Genomic DNA, 14,307 nt, shown 5'->3' on the forward strand with positions numbered 1-14,307 from the left:
GATAGACAAAATGATCAGGTTTTATGTTTTTTTTAAAGGTTATATAGAAAATGTTTTGGTGAGAAACAAGATAAATACAAAGATGAATTTCTCACAAGAATTGTGCAAATGTTACATATTCTTCTTTATTGGGAATAGGGAAATCCATTGAAATTACTGCAGTTATCTAAAGGAAAAGTGATGGGGCGCCTGGGTGGCTCAGTCAGTTAAGCACCCAACTTTGGCTCAGGTCATGATCTTGTGGTCCATGAGTTCAAGCCCCACATCGGGCTCTGTGCTGACAGCTCAGAGCCTGAAGCCTGCTTCGGATCCTGTGTCTCCCTCTCTCTCTGCCCCTCCCCTGCTCACACTCTGTCTCTCTCAAAACTAAATAAACGTTAATTTTTTTTTTTAAATAAAGGAAAAGTGACAGTTGCTTGGACTGGAGGGGTAACTATGATAACGTGGAGAAGTGGCCAGGTATTTTAGACACAAAGAACAGGACTTACTGAAAGACTGGAAGTGGCTATGAGAAAAAATAGGAACGATAGCTGCCTCTCAGGATCTGGCTTAAGGAGAAGATCAGGAAAAAGAGATCATTCTAGAAGCTCTGGAAAGAGAGATCAAAAATTTAGTTTCTCAAAAGGGAACTAAAACACACTTGACCCATGCAACCTCTTGTAGTTTCTATATCAAAATTGGAATAATGCAAAGATTAGCATGACCCCTTCACATGGCTGGTTCATATTTGTGAAGTATTGCAAAAATTAAAAAAAAAACTCACTTCTAAAAGGAAAAGTATTTGGGGTGCCTGGGTGGTTCAGTCAGTTAAGTGTCTTCCTTTGGCTCACATCATGATCTCACAGCTCGTGGGTTCAAGCCCTGCATCGGGCTCTGTGCTGACAGCTCAGAGCCTGGAGCCTGCTTCAATTCTATGTCTCCTTCTCTTTCTGCCCCTCCCTCACTTGTGCTCTGTCTCTCTGTGTCTCTCAAAAATAAACAGTAAATATTAAAAATTAAAAATAAATAAATAAATAAATAAATGGTAAAGTATAAAGAAAAAAACAAATTAAAATAAATAACATTACCAAGAAACATTAAAGGAGTAACATCAAGTATACTACTTTATACCCTAAACACAAATTAATTCAAGTCTCTTACAGAAAGACAAGATGTCAAATTTGGTTTAAAAAAAAAAAACAGATCTGTTATGTACAACAAACATACTTAATGTGATAAACAGAGTTAGAAAATATAGGGATGATCAAAGAGATGCTAAGAAATTTGAATAAAAAATCAGGAGTGGCATATAATATTAGTCAAGATGAAATATAAGGATAAAAAAAATAACTAGGACAGAGAGACAATATGTTATGATACAAGACATAATCATGTAGCAGTCATTAGCCTATGCATCAAACAATGTGGCAACTATCCTCACATAAAAAATAAATATTAGAAATATCTATCAAGAGCAACATCTGGGTGGCTCAGTTGGTTAAGCATCCAACTTCTGCTGGGGTCATGATCTCGTGGTCTATGAGTTCGAGCCCCGTGTGGGGCTCTGTGCTGACACCTCAGAGCCTGGAGCCTGCTTCAGATTGTGTGTGTGTGTGTGTGTGTGTGTGTGTGTGTGTGTGTGTGTCTCAAAAATGAATAAACATTAAAAAGAAAAGAAATATCTATCAAGACAATATGATAAAATTGACATTAGCAATTAATAATACTATCAAAAACCTTCAAATTATCTATGTTAAGATTTAGATGTCTCCCCATGAAGACATCGGACAGGCAGTTCAGGGCTGAGAACAGCACTGTTGTGACACTTCTTCTACATGTAGTGCTTTCGTGCCCATATATGCATTCACATGGTAGATGATGATTCTTTTAATGTTTCAGACCTACAGCAATTAGAGACTGACATTTGTCTCACCAGGTCTTGCTTGGGTTTAGTTCCAATACAATGGGAGAAAAGTTTTAGGACATAAAGAGGATTGTTTTACTCCTTCATTACCACATCAAGAAAACCCTAAGCAACAACCAGATATTACATGCACTCTTTACAGTCCTCTGGCAAGGTAACATTTTTTCAAAGTCCACGTGGCTTGGACACCTAACCTTACCTAGCTTACTTGGTCCTTGGGCAAACACATAAAGACAGCTTTGCCTACAGCCCACAGACAGGCTTGAGGACAATTACCAAGCAATGATTTGAATGGGATAATAGGTTCTAACTTGTTTTATTACCCTTCCTGGAGCAGAAACCAAGGCCTCAAGTGACATCCAATTATAGTTCTTAATTCATGTGAGGCATGTTCAATGCTGACATCAAATCACAACATCCTTAACCTCACTTGGGTGCCAAAAGACAAGATTTTCTTCTATTCTCTAGAATAAACTTCAAGTAGCAAATATACATAATTGGCTAGGCAAAGAGGGATTTCTCACAGGAATCTGCAATATGTGTAATTTGTCTTCTCTCCTTGTTACAGTATGTAAAATTTATCTTGTGAGAAATGAATGGGAAAAGGGCACAGGGGTCTTTCTGCAACTTGGCTATTAGTCACAACCTATTAATAACATATTCTTCCCAAAAGAGATGAGTAATGCCACAGCCCCATGATATCAGAGGCTTGGAAAGGACTCCTATAACATGGAGTATTGCAGGTAGAATTAGATGAGGATTCTGGTCATGGATTAAAGGGAAAGAGACTAATTAAAAATAACTCCAGGGGTGCCTGGGTGGCTCAGTCGGTTGAGTGTCTGACATCGGCTCAGGTCATGATCTCACGGTTGGTGGGTTCGATCCCCGCATAGAGCTCTGTGCTGACAGCTCAGAGCCTGGAGCCTGCTTCAGATTCTGTCTGTCTGTCTGTCTGTCTGTCTGTCTCTCTCTCTCTCTGCACCCCCCCCCCACTCACACTCTGGCTCTCTCTCCCTCAAGGATAAATAAACATTAAAAAAAAATTTAAATAATAATTCCAAGATTTTCTGAGTAAGTCCAGAATAAGGGTCACATTTTGGAAGAGAAATTCAATTTAAAACAAATGAAATGTTTTTCCCAAATGTGAATATCCATCAAGTACCTGGAAGTGTGGGAGATGTTCAGAAGACAGATTAACAAGAATACTTATTGTATCAGAGGCAATGATGTGTATGAATGTTAACTGAGTGCCTTTGTAGTAACTGTATTTTCTAGTTGTTGACATTATTTAACTGATACTTTATTGCCTAAGTTTGTGGCTTAAAAATAAAATGTTTATATAAATTGTAATAATCTTAGCAAATACCAAAAACAAAAAGTGTAAATAATCATTCCTGTTAGATGTTAGGTCTTGCAGCGGGTGAAAGAACCCTTGAAAATAAACCAAATTTTAAACTAAAACTTTATTTTTAGAGTATCTAAAATACTTTAGAGTATTAAACTAAATTTTTTTATTTTTAGATTATCTACCTTTAAAATAATGTACACACACACACACACACACACACAAACACACACACATTTAGGTAGAAGTAACATAAAAGCCTTTGCAAATATTTCTTAGGTTAAAGAAAAGATAACATTGTGAATTATATGTGGAAGTGATGGTTTGTTTACTGGCTGTTCAAGGAGTCTTGATCCCCCTTTCTGCCTCTATTCCTGCACACAGTATCCACATCCCCGCCCTCTGCCCAGGAACAGACAAGAGCCTAGAACCACAGCCAGGTGGTTGTTCCATGGGGATAACAAAGGGCCAGAAGTTCTCCCTGTCCTTCCAACTCCACCCTTTTCATTTCTCTTTCCATTTTTCCAGGTTCAGAATTCCTCCCTAGTCTCTGAAAGAAAAAAAGAAAAAAACTGAGTCTGCAAGTTTGCTTGTTCTTTTCTTTTTTTTTTAATTGAAGTTAGTTAACACATAGTGTAATAATGGTTTCAGGAGTAGATTTTAGTGATTCATCACTTACATATAACCCCCAGTACTCATCCCAACAAGTGTCCTCCTTAATGCCCATCACCCATCTAGCCCACCCTCATCCACTTCCCCTCCAAAAACTCTCAGTTTGTTCTCTGTTTTTAAGAGTCTCTTATGGTTTACCTCCCTCTCTGTTTTTATCTTATTTTATTTTCCCTTCCCTTCCCCTATGTTCATCTGTTTGGTGTCTTAAATTCCACATATTAGTGAAATCATATATTTATGTTTCTCTGACTGCCTTATTTTACTTAACATAATACACTCTAGTTACATCCACACTGTTGCAAATGGCAAGATTTCATTCTTTTTGATTGCCAAGTAATATTCCATGGTACATACATACCACATGGGACTGGGGGAGTGGTGAGGGGAAGGAAGACGTTTGTGCACAAATGATGGAGAATATGAGGAAAGAATGTTCATAATCCAATCAAGTCACACTCATAGCATGTCTTCTTTTTCTCTTACCATAAAAGATGTTATCAGGGTTTTTCTCCCTACTTAAAAGATCTTAAAAGTAAGAATCATGTCTTACCCAGTCAATTAGTGTTTAGTGAGTGAGAACATGAGTGAATGAATAGATGAGTGAATGAATGGATGAGTTAATGAAATTTTCTTCTTCAGAGTGGGGGCTAAAGATGTTTGAATAGGGCTTTTTCAGTTTACAAGTTTCTCGATATACATTTTGTCATTTAATTCTTGATAGAGTTGCATAAAGTAATTTTAGAGATTAAAAAACTAAGGTAATTTAAAATACTTTTTAATATTTACTTATTTTTGAGAGAGAGAGTGTGTGTATGTGTAAGCAGGGGAGGGGCAGAGAGAGAGGGAGACACAGAATCTAAAGCAGGCTCCAGGCTCTGAGTTGTTCACACAGAGCCCGACACGGGGCTCGAACTCACGAACTGTGAGATCATGACCTGAGCTGAAGTCAGTTGCTTAACTGACTGAGTCACCTAGGCACCCCAAAACTAAGATAATTTTGAAGTTACGACACAAATCCGGGTCTTCTGACTCCAACTAGCTGCCATTTTCATTCTATGAGTCTGTGTCTTTAGAAGAATGAGAGAAATTAGAACAGTGATGTCTGAGGCTAGAGAAGGAGGATGTTTATTAAAGAATCCATGTAGAATAGGCCAATAAAGGGCAGCCTAGGCCCATGGAAGCAGGTACTCATTCACTTGGCCCCATTTGCGCTTCCTTCCTCTTACCGGTTGTTCTTGAGTTGCCTCAGGAGCTACATGACTCAGATGCCCAGTATCTTGACTGCCATGTCCTATTCTCCTCTCCATGTAGTAAGTGTTTTGCTTTTCTGATTGCCTGTGCCCTCACGCCCACCCCCCATAAAAAACTCTTTGGAAGACCAGTATAAACTCCTCTTATGGACTACAGCCACTCCCAATCCCACTTGAGAGTAAGAGTAATACCTGATCCCAGGTCCCCTAGGCCATTCCTTGGTTTTAATGCTTGTAATGTCAACTGCCAACTACTTACAACTTCCATTGCCAAATATGGTGCTGATCCCTTTAAGTGTTTAACTATTAACCCTCTAACATACCCATGGCATTTATATTATAATTATTATTTTCCTGTCAAAGGAATCAAGATCAGAAAAATAAGGTAACTTAGCTAAGGTCAGTGACACAGTTAATTAGTACAGGAGCTGCATGTCAACTTCAGGTCTGGCTAATGGCAAATCCCAGGTTCTTCCGTAGCATCAGGTACCTTGTGCAGGTACTCCATCTCCAGTGAGTCCTTCTTGACAATCATATCTATAACAACACCTGCCCCCAGTCACTCCTTGTTCTTTTACCCTGCCTTGTTTTTCTTCAGACCACTGACCCTCATGTGTAAATTGATTTTTGTCCCCATGACTAAAATCTAAGCTTCCAGAGGGCGGGGACTTACCATTTTTGTTTGTTGCTGCCTTCTCCATTGCATAAAGCAGAGCCCGGCAATAGTTTTATCCCAATAAATGCTTTTTTAAATATATGGATGTATAATTCTAGAATACTTGTTATTTCAGTTTCTAAGTATAGTTCCCTCAATATTTTTCCTGTGAGAATGAGGGCAAAGTTATATATAGAAAAATTAAGAAAGGGTATGAGAGACAGTCTAAGTAATGCTAAACAGCAGGAAGAGTAACTAATGTTTTTGACATTATACATTCATTTACATGTCAGGGTATTCCAGCCCCGTATTACTGAAAGATTTCCTAATCAGCTTACAATGCTGCAACAAACATTCCCCAAATCTCAGTGGCTCACAATAGCAAGCCTGTATTTCCTGCTCGCTTTACATGAAGGCTGCAGGTTGGCTACAACTCTTCTGGGCTTGACTTAGCTCTACGTGTCTTCACATTCTTGGTCCCAAGCTGAAGGATAGTCACTACCTAGGCCATGCTGTTCTCTTAGCAGAAAGTAGACATTCGAGGAGAGACATGGCCAATCCACAGAAGTACTTTCAATATTATGTCTATTCACATTCTATGAGCCGAAACTAGTGATATGATCAAGCCAAAGTCAATGGAAAAAACAATGCATATAAGAATTCAAGGAAAGGGGTGCCTGGGTGGCTCAGTTGGTTAAGCATCCAACTTTAACTTGGGTCGTGATCTCATGGTTCATGCATTCAAATCCCACATCAGGCTCTCTGCTGTTAGCACAGAGCCCACTGTGGATCCTCTGTTTCCTTCTCTCTCTCTCTCTCTCTCTCTCTCTCTCTCTCTCAAAAATAAATAAACATTAAAAATTTATAAAAACAATTCAAGGCAAGATCAAGGAATGAGTAAGACAATATACTATATAGACATTATATTTCTAGATCTCTCTATCTAAGATCATTTCCTTCACTGATTGCACACATTTATAAATGACCCATCTTATATTTTTCATCAAGTTTTTTCTTTCCTAAGTACACACTTGTGTCTACTGAATATTGGCCAGATTTTCATTATACGTTTTTCCCAACTTTGTACAGACTGACTTTTAATATGAATTTCTAACTTACTAACTCTCACATTTGGCCTCATTGACAAATTTAATCTTATTCAGTCAAATATGACCGAAGTCCATGAAAACCAAGGTCATTGGAAAGACCTTTATTTTTTGAACATAGAAATCTCATGAAATGATGTGTCCATAACAAAATCAATAGAGCATTTGATTCTTCAGCTGTGAAATACCCAACATGCTTAGTCAGAGAAAATACAATCTTAGTTTTAAAGACTTCCTTAAGTATCATGACAATTTTGCTGTTCTTGGAACTTTATCAATATTTCATGATGATATTCTTCTCTGCAGGAGAACCTAAGAAAAATATTCTATTAATCATGGAGATATTAAAACTATCTGTCACTTGTAGCATGCATATGTAATAAAGTAATCAGATAAAATTGATATCAGAGACAAACGGTCCACATTAAAAATGTCTGCTCAAACTTCTGAAATTGCTCCTTTTATGATGATCTCAGTAACTAAACCTCTCAATTTGCAAATGAAGATAAATGAGAAGATAATTTTTTTAACTCTGAATTGTAGAACAGGATAAAGAGAGGCCTAAAGTGGCTAACAGTGTAATAGCTGAAAAAAATGCCTTCACACTTTTCAAGACAAATAAATAGACGAATTAACCTACTGGCTATTTTCTTGAACATTTATTTCAAATTCTCCAAAAATTTAATTTAAAATGAAACTAATGGAAGCATGTGAACTTAAGCAAATATTTATATATGTATGGGTTTTAGTTTTAAAATGTGTACATATAGAGTTAGACTGGGGGCTCCTGGGTGGCTCAGTTGGTTGAGTGTCCAACTCTTGATTTTGGCTCAAATCATGATCCCAGGGTGGGTCATGGGATTGAGTCCCATGTTTGGCTCTATGCTAAGCATGGAGCCTGCTTGAGGCTCTCTCTTTCTCTCCCTCTCCCTCTCTTGCCCACTGTGCTCACTCTCTCTCCAAAATTAAAATTTTAAAAATTAACTAAAAATAAATAAAATGAAGAGTTAGACTAGAATCAGTATGTCCCATATGCCCTGGAAGATAGTGAATTAAAAAAATAAAGGAGCTGGAATGAGGTCAATGAATATGTTAGATGACAAAAATTGTTATTTGCTTCCCAATATCTATTTTTCCCAACTTCCTCACCAGTGGAATCCTGATTTGGTTCAGAATGACAATGTTCCTGCCTTAAAAAGTCTCACTTTCATAGACTTCAGGCTTCCTAAGAACATATAACCTAGTTCTGACCATGATCTTTAAGCAAAAACCTATTGGGTGATTCCCCTAGGAAAGTAATTGTAACACAGCACCTATAAAGGTTTCTGAGAACTTCAGGTGGAAAATCACCCGATAACACTAGCTGAGCAGAAAGGCTGAAGGAGTTCAGATCATGATGATATAATGAAGCCACTGAACCAGCCCTGAGCTGTCTACCCCTGGACTTCTTTTTATTAAAAAGTGAAGTGAAGTGAAGTGAAGTGAAGTGAAGTGAAGTGAAGTAAAATAAAATAAAATACAATAAAACAAAGTAAAGTAAAATAAAATAAAATACTAAAATAAAATAAAGTAAAATAAAATAAAATAAAATAAAATAAAAACCTCTCTTTAGTTAAACCAGTATAATTGGGTCTCTGTTAGATGCAGCTGTCTCAATTCTTGACTCAAAATCTCTCTCAGTCACTCAGATGTTCACTAGCTAATAAAAACCTTGAAAATCCCTGTGATAAAGAAATCTATTTAACTTTCTTTAACAGGGAATTTCTCAAACTTATTCATCAACAGATACCTGATAATTTGCCTATAAACTATCATCCTAATGTCCACCTTTTAGTAAACATTTAACCAGAGGTCTTAAAAGGCATAGGAATTTAACATTCTGTAATTACATAATTAAAAATCTAAAAGCCTATGTATTTCCATAGCCACAATTGCCCGGAATCCCAGACTTCTTAGGAAGGGTTTTTTACCAGTGACAATTACTGACATAGCCATTACTCAAAGAGCATTCTCAGTCTCCACAGGTGTTGGGTGTGCCTGTGACCTTTACAGGGCTTAGGCAAAGAAGCCCTGAAAATTATCTTTCCTCCTTATTCTGATTCATCCAGGGATGACTGTTGAAACTTAAGGCAGATAATGTTCTATCTAATTCCTAAAGAAATGTAAGCAGGAGAAAATTACATAACCTTTCTATGGATTTAGATTTACGTTGCCCAGCTTCTAGTACTATAAGCACTTGATCAGCATTCTCTGACTGGTATTTGACTTCCCTTTATTTTTTCTCTATGTTTCAACCACTGGAGAAAAGTTCCTTAACTTAGCCATGGTTATGTCAAAGTAATAGACAAAATACTGAATGTGTGAAAATGCTTTGTTCATACTAATGTTTTTCAAGTAAGTTTCTGCATCTAATAATTAATTTCATCATCACCATACATAACATAGTCCCTATTTTCAGAGCTCTATGTTAAGCACAGATGAGCCTCGAGGAAGGTAAATGCTTTGACTCTTATCCTATATGCTAAATGAAGAGGAAGTACACAGAGAAAAATAATTGGGGAAAATGGTACTTTATCAATTTGTGTTTAGAACTAAAGGGTAAATTTCCAGGTTTTATAACTTCACGTTTGCTTCATTAGTTTTTGACTGAGCAAATTACATTTAAGCCATTGGTCTTTCAGTACATTTACATTCTAACACGGCATCAGTCTGGAGATAGTACAATTATCGGGGGTCGGGGGGGTGGGGGTCTGAGCATAGCATGATGCTTCTTACCCACTTTTTTTTTTTTTTTTTTTTTTGGCCAGACAAGATTGCAACAAAAGACAAAGTAAAACCTAAAAGGGTCAAAACCAAACTGCAAATGCTAGTCATTCACTATAATCATTCTAATTTCTGCAGCAATGGAATATGGGACCAATCACTGTGGCAACAACAGGGAACTGCACAAACACCTCGTCAGGGATGCAATAGGGTGCCCTTGGTACACGCAGCAGCATCCTTGATGTGGAGCTTCAGTGATCGATACTAGAGACCTGGAGCAGCAGCAGCATCTTTAATGCACATGGTAGGCCAAGCTGTTCCTTTGGAGTTCGCCGAAAGAGGAGCTATCACAACCATTAGTAGGGGAAATAAAGGATGCGTGGATCACTCAAGCTAATCCACTGAGTACATGTGAGGAACCTGGAGGGAGCAAGAGTTCTTAGAAGAATATGCATTTGCAAACTTATTTTTACTCTAAGGCTGCCATAGTGCAGGGGAAAAAAAGTGAAAATACCAGGAAAAGGAAGCAGCAGCATATCCAAAACTAATTGTTAAACAGATTTTGGTGGCCGAGGATCTTGTAGAATAAGATTCTAGGAGGGTGTGATGACATAAGTAGTCTAAAGGAATTGGTTACACAACAGAAAAATAATTTTAAGTAGAGAGGGATAAAAAGAAGAGCAATCCTATGTATAATAAAGTGGGGGATAGGGGATAGAAAAAACATACCAAAAGCATGAACCTATTAAGGGTTTCCCATAACTGGAAAAGCTATGATTAAGTGAGCAAAGGCACACATACGTCTATAAAGCACTTTCTTTGAAACAGCCCTACACCAAACACAACAAGGTACAAATAAATGGCAGGTACTTTCAGCTCTAGTTTTGCGGGTGACGGCCGCGGCTGGCTATAGGCCCTGGGGAGCATACAGACAAGAACGCATGGTAAAGTAGGGCAGATTACAAAGAGGGAGTAAAAATAGAAAATAAAATCTTATCACAGTAAGGTCAGGAAACGTGAACTTCAAAAGATAGGAAAGATAAAGTGTTCTGGAAATATATAGACCTTACGTATGAATAGTTGGGACCTTTTTTTGTTGTTATTAAATATAAACATTCTTTTAGCCCCTTTTAATCCCTATCTGATCAAAAGCATTATTGAGCTACTTTATAGCCTAAAAATAGATACATTTTTAGAATAAAGAGATTTCTGACAATTGGAGAAAAGTTATATTAGTAAATTTCTAAAATGTAAGTAACATATTAAATCTGAAAAATATAGACTGGCAAAATTTCATATGACATAAAAATTATGAAGGGCAAAAATAGGAAATCACAAAAATCATTAATGCCCTCAAAGAAGACAGAATACTGGGTAAAAACTGAAAAGATTTATTTTGAAAATCCTCTCAGTCTAACTGAATCTTCTATAAACATGTCTTGGCTTTTTTAAAATAAACTTAATCATTTATTTTAACTTCAGTAAATATACTTTGTAGTCCCTTTAATACTAGATTGGTTAAAACCAGACTGGTATGGTAAAATTGCTCCTGATTACAGGATGATGGAACTAAACAATAATTTCAAGTGTAATTATGGTATCATTCAAGGTTAAAGTACTTAATATATTTCAGATTTATGACCTCTTTTGAATGTACAATAACCATTTACATACACATATCCATACTTCCTACTAGGAGAAGTAGAAATCTGAGCCAAACCAGAAACTGAACCACAGGAACCTAGAAGACACAGTTCTAACCCTCATAAGGCTCACTCTAACAATATATCCCCATTTACTTGTGATGCAGACAAATCCTTCTTCTGAAAACATATGTTCATCTCTAAAAACTTTTCATTTTCTCTACATATACTTCTGCTTCAAATGCTGTTTTTTAAAATTATGTTTTATTTTAGAAAGAGAGAGTGCACACTAGCCGGGCAGAGGGAGAGAGAGAAAGAGAGAGAAGAATCTTAAGCAGGGCTGAATCTGATGCACGGCTCGATCCCATGACCCTGGGATCCTGACCTGAGCCAAATCAAGAGTTGGACATTCAACGGACTAAACTACTGAGGTATCCCTCAAATGCTCTTTTAATAGGATTTTATTCATGGGCATGTTCCTGATGATGCTGAGGAAAAATCCACTCTGTTTCCCTCATTGCAAAAACTGAGTATTTATCATGATCCCATCATAAGAAATCTGTGGGAATTTTACAACATCAAAATAAAGCTCTTGGTAACTAAGAATCTTTATAAGCACTATGGAAGTCTTAAGTCCAGCATAGTTAATTACTGAGAAGTTTCTCCCACTGTCAGCTATTTTAGTCAACACAACATTAAATTCTTAAATTTTTTCAATTTAATAATCCATTAAAAGTTTTCTAGATATAATTCTTCTTTATTAAATGAACAAATGGATCTGGGTTATCATGTGCATTATGTAAGTATCCTTTATGACATTTTCTATCACAAAACTCTTAACTTTTCAATAATAGAAGTGTTATTTATACTGAAAAATTAATTCACATTTATGAGAGTTTTCCAATGCTTTTGGGAAATGTCTTTAAAATAGTTTTTTTAATCATATTTTATGCCCCAATGTAAAAGGCAGTACTACCCTGAAAAAAAAAGAGAATAAGAAACATTTTAAAATTTACTTTTAATAAACATATAAAATGCATCTGTGAATCAGAACAACAATAATATGAGCAAGAATGTCCAAATTCAGAGAAGGAAAAATGGTGGAAGGTAAACAGGGAAGGATGGATACTTAATGGCTACAGAGCTTAGACTAACGCAGAATTTCCAAGGTGAGTATCACAAATCAGTATCTCAATTGAAACATCAAAATGTGAGAGGTTACTGAGGGAACTTCCATGAACTAATATGGCAACAAACATCAGGATCAGTAAGGCTGAACAAAGAATTCCACTGACATGCCATATTTTCAGGAAGCATTTAGTCAGTGAGCAGAGTGAAAGATAGTGACATAATTGGAGGCAGACCCACAGCTGTTCATTTACGTTAGACATAGAGAAAAAAAAAACAGCCCAACCACATTATAAACTGCCCAGTCCTATAATGAATCTCCTATAAATAACTGGTTCAGGATGAGAACCTCACTCAAAGGTAACACATGGTCAAAAACTAATCAGCATTGGTTCTTATCAAATACAATATCACATGAAGGAGGAAATAGGAAGAGCAAATGGCAAAGGACACTCACCAAAATAATCTTGCCACAGAGCAGATGACAAAAAATTAGGTCTTAAAATTTAAATGAAATGGTTAGTTTTACAAAGCAACTACTCAAAAGATACAAACAATTACAGTACATGAAACTATGTAACAAAGGAATGAAACAGGAACCAAAATAGCTTAGGAAAGAAGAGTAGGAAGTAAAACCATTACAGAAATGGAGGCTAATCTGATAGAATTACATAGGACAAAATATGGCAAGGAACATGGAGCATCATACTGAGAATAGAAAGCAAAATGAAGTGGAAATGGAGTTAAGGAGGACTCCAGGAAAAAATGATCACTATGGAATCAAACATATACATAAATGGTTTCCCTGAAAGCAAGAATCAAAATAATGAAATATAACAATTATTTAACAATATAAAACAAGAAAACTTTCCAGAAAATGAAAGGAATAATGGTAAATCCAGAGACAGAAAGAGTACAGCATGTACCAGGAAAAATTAGATATAGAATGACCAATTTTATTACAGAATAATAAAATCACTGGACTTCAAAGGTAATGAAAGAGCCCTCTAAATGTACAAAGACCAAGATGTTTATAAATGCAGCTTTGTGCGGTGGCAGTATCGTAGCCAATGAGGTTTATCCAAGGCATGATTATTGCTAATTGAAGATACTTATAAATGGTAAATAATCAGGCTAGTTTCCAAAAGTTCCACAGAAGACTAGAAGGTGGTAAAATAATGCTTCAAAGATAGTGTGACTCAATAATTTTACTACCTCCCAAATTCTCACGTAAGAATAAAAACAATGAACTTTAGATATATAAAAACTCAGGGTATATAGTGCCTATAAATTCTTCCCAAAGAAACCATTCAAGAGTAAATTTTAGCTACCCAAGAAATAAATGGTGATATAGTGGCAAAAACAAAGAAAAACAACTAGTGATGAATGTTAATACCTTTTAACTCTAGTACTAAGACTAAACAGTTATAGAGATTATAGATATAGACAAAATGTAAAAGTCACCAATCCTGACAGGATTCTTTCATTTCCTTGCTCTCTTTCTATATTAAGAAGTATGCAGAAAATCTTTGTGTGCACAGATGCACATCAAAGATGAAGGAGCAGTGAGATAAACTGAGATAGAATTATAAGGAGGTCATATTCTGTTTAGATTACCAGGAAAGAAAAGAAGCCTGTAGGGCTCAAGTAGGAGGCTCTTACCAAAATCAAGCCTGTATATTTGTTGACGTGCCTCTTGTACTCCTTCTCAGAAACAGCCTGATGACTAGTGTATGAAGGTGAGGCACCCTCAATATAAAGGAATTTTCTAGAGTACAGCTTGCTTAGGCACCAAACACACTCTCCTATTGGTTGTATCCAGGGCTTCAAAGAAGAGAAATT

The 14,307-nt window shown here is 36.5% G+C and overlaps 2 pseudogenes; both read left to right on the top strand.

The window, feature by feature from the left end:
* The first annotated feature begins 651 nt into the window (after positions 1-651).
* On the top strand, positions 652-749 carry LOC131513295 (U6 spliceosomal RNA; annotated as a pseudogene).
* Positions 750-13,506: 12,757 nt separating this feature from the next.
* Positions 13,507-13,586, top strand: LOC131513371 (U4 spliceosomal RNA; annotated as a pseudogene).
* The last annotated feature ends 721 nt before the right edge of the window (positions 13,587-14,307 follow it).

Source organism: Neofelis nebulosa, chromosome 5 (genome assembly GCF_028018385.1).
Source record: "Neofelis nebulosa isolate mNeoNeb1 chromosome 5, mNeoNeb1.pri, whole genome shotgun sequence".
NCBI lineage: Eukaryota > Metazoa > Chordata > Mammalia > Carnivora > Felidae > Neofelis > Neofelis nebulosa.